The sequence below is a fragment of the Saccopteryx leptura genome, chromosome 3 (genome assembly GCF_036850995.1).
Source record: "Saccopteryx leptura isolate mSacLep1 chromosome 3, mSacLep1_pri_phased_curated, whole genome shotgun sequence".
NCBI lineage: Eukaryota > Metazoa > Chordata > Mammalia > Chiroptera > Emballonuridae > Saccopteryx > Saccopteryx leptura.
In genome coordinates, this window is record NC_089505.1 from 269,322,316 (window position 1) to 269,325,908 (window position 3,593).

Below are 3,593 nucleotides of genomic sequence, written 5' to 3' on the forward strand. Positions count from 1 at the left end.
TTCTAGGAAGTCACTTCAGGAATATGACCTGATCTTTCTATGGGAGGAAAAGGAAACTGCCTTCCGTCCATCAGCAATTCATCAACCTCAAGACTCCACTGTGATGTGGCACTGGACTCTGGAAGATGCTAATAAATCCTCAGAATTATTCCTGCCTTTGAGAAGCAAATTATATGATCTGCAGCCAGGGCATGGACCCCTGAAACACTAAATACACATCTTGGTGGTAAGAATGTGAGGCGCTTCCTTGGGAGGTCAGGGACAGGAGAAATTTGAAGAACCTTGTGTTAAGGAAGGTCTTCTGAGAGACTTGAACAGGGCCTAGAAAGACAGGAAGATGAGAGGAATTAGGTTAGGGCAAATAAGAGAGGGAGAGCCAGATGGGAATACCCAGGCTTGTGTTTTCTGAACCCTGATACATACATATGTCAAACTCACCATATACATCTGATATATGTATGAATGTTGGCATGTATATATATATATATATATTTACACTTAAAGAGTATGTTACACTTTCTGGAATTGGTTAAGCAGAAGGCACTTTCATGGGAATCAACATCTACCACAACAAAGATTGAAAGTTTCGATGCAAAGAGTCCAAAAGCCAGAATATCGACCTAAAGCTGCTGGTCAAGCTCTATAGGTGTTGGCCAGACGAACCAACCCTGCCTTCAATCAAGTGATTGTTCATGAGTTGCACCAAGTGTCTCTTCCCTGGATGATTTGGAAGATGAAGCTTCCTGGCCAGGAGGGCAAGGCTGTTGCGGTTGTAAGCTCTATGACTGATGATGTGTGTGTGCAGGAGGTGTCTAAACCAAAGGCTTGTGCACTTCATGTGAGAAGCCGCATACAGAGTCATATCCTCAAGGCTGAAATCAAGATCCTCACCTTTTACCAACTACCCCTGGACTCTCCCAGGGGTTGTGGCACCATTCTGCTCTCTGAACCTCACAAGGGCCAAGAAGTGTACAAGTATTTAGGCAAGGCCCCAGGAACACCTCACAGCCACACTAAACCTTAAATATAGTGTGCAGGAGGCCGACAAACCAGCTGTGGCTACAAAAACTAACCCCAGATCTTGCCTTGCTATTAAAAAGACTCTGTATGCAAAAAAGAAAAGTATATTATACATATTACTGGTGGAAGTGTAAGTTAATACAACCACTTTAAAGAGCCATTTGGTAACATCCAGGTAATTTGTACCCTTTGTTCCAATGATTTTATTTCTAGATATATACCCTAGAGAAATTCCTGCTGATATGCTCAAGGGAACATGAATAGAATGGTTATTGCATGTTTTTAACAATAAGATATTACAACCAACTTACATGTCAATCCTCTGGAAAATAAATAAACTGTGGCATATTTATCCACTGGCAAAGCAATGATACAACAGTTAAAATCAATGAAGTGGAGCTGTATACATCAACATGAATACATTTCAAAAACAATGATGAGGGATGAAAGCAAATTGCAGAGGAATGTATTCAAAATGATATTCATATAGTTTTAAAAACATGCAAAACAGTTCTTTATATCACACATATATAGGAAAAATATACCACAATATAATTGTTCCTCAGTATATGTGGGAGATTGGTTCTGGGACTCCCTGAAAATACCAAAATCTGTTTATAATCAAGTCCCTTATATGAAATGGTATGGAACAGTACATGCAGTTGACCTTCTCTGCGTCTGTGGATTCCCAATGGCAGATCAAAAATACTGCTTTTGATCTGTGGTTGGTTGAATCTGTGAATGCAAAACCCAGGGATACAGAGGGCCAACTATATCTTTTTTGAAAAAAAAATGCACATATAGGTGAACCTGCACAGTTCAAATATATGTTGTTCAAGGGTCAACTATACTATATATCATTTCTTAGGTGGTAAAAAAATAAAAAAAAATTACAATAATGGTAATCTTGACAGTAACAAAGTTGAATACAACTGAGAAGGGTCCTTCAACAGTCTGTGTAATGTTTTATTTATTTATTTACTATTTTTTTTTTTTTTTCATTTTTCTGAAGCTGGAAACAGGGAGAGACAGTCAGACTCCCACATGCGCCCGACCGGGATCCACCCGGCACGCCCACCAGGGGGCGATGCTCTGCCCACCAGGGGGCGATGCTCTGCCCATCCTGGGCATCGCCATGTTGTGACCAGAGCCACTCTAGCGCCTGGGGCAGAGGCCACAGAGCCATCCCCAGCGCCCGGGCCATCTTTGCTCCAATGGAGCCTTGGCTGCGGGAGGGGAAGAGAGAGACAGAGAGGGAAAGCGCGGCGGAGGGGTGGAGAAGCAAATGGGCGCTTCTCCTGTGTGCCCTGGCCGGGAATCGAACCCAGGTCCTCCGCATGCTAGGCCGACGCTCTACCGCTGAGCCAACCGGCCAGGGCTTTATTTACTATTTATTTATCTATTTATTTTTATGTGAGAGATGGAGAGATAGTGAGACAGACTCCTGCATGCACCCCGACCAGGATCCACCTAGCAACCCCTGTTTGGGGTCGATGCTTAAATCATTTGAGCCATCCTCAGCACTTGAGGTTGACGCTTGAACCACTCGAACTACTGGCTGTAGGAGGGGAAGAGGGAGAGAAGAGGGAGAAGAAAGGAGAGAGAAAGAGATGGTTGCTTCTCTGTGTGCCCTGACCGGGAATTGAACCTGGGACATCCATACGCCAAGCCACTGTCCACTGAGCCAACTGGCCAGGCCATATTTTATTTTTTAAACAGTGTAATGGGCATATTGGTATTTATTTTGTTGACTTCTAAAATATTTTGTATGCTTGCAGTATTTCAACTTAAAAACATCAGAAGAGGTAAAAAGAAGACTAAAAAGATATATAGTAAAGATTTAATAGAATTTGTGGAGATTACATGTAGATTAATTAAAATTTCTTCTTTAAATTCAGCAAGGTGGCAGGATATAAAATTAATACTCAGAAATCAGAGGCATTTTTATACACTAACAATAAACTATCAGAAAGAGAAATTAAGGAAGCAATCACTTTCACCATTGCAACCAAAAAAATAAAATACCTAGGAATAAATTTAACCAAGGAGATTAAAGACTTGTACTTGGAAAATTATAAAACATTGATAAAAGAAATCAGGGAAGATACAAACAAGTGGAAGCATATACTGTGCTCATGGTTAGAAAGAATAAACATCATTAAAATGTCTATATTACCCAAAGCAATTTATAAATTCAATGCAATACCAATTAAAATACCAATGACTTACTTTAAAGATATAGAACACATATTCCAAAAATTTATATGGATCCAAAAGAGAACATGAATAGCCTCAGCAATCTTGAAAAGGAAGAATAAAGTGGGAGGTATCACACTTCTGGATATCAAGTTATACTACAAGGCCATTGTACTCAAAACAGCCTGGTACTGGCATAAGAACAGGCATATAGATCAATGGAACAGAACTGAGAACCCAGAAATAAACCTACACTTTTATGGACAACTGATATTTGACAAAGGAGGTAAGAGCATACAATGGAGTAAAGACAGCTTCTTCAACAAATGGTGTTGGGAAAATTGGACAGCTACCTGCAAAAAAATGAAACTAGACCA

At 40.4% G+C, this 3,593-nt stretch overlaps 1 pseudogene; it reads left to right on the forward strand.

The window, feature by feature from the left end:
• The first annotated feature begins 548 nt into the window (after nucleotides 1-548).
• On the forward strand, nucleotides 549-1,024 carry LOC136397915 (large ribosomal subunit protein eL18 pseudogene; annotated as a pseudogene).
• Nucleotides 1,025-3,593: the final 2,569 nt, after the last annotated feature.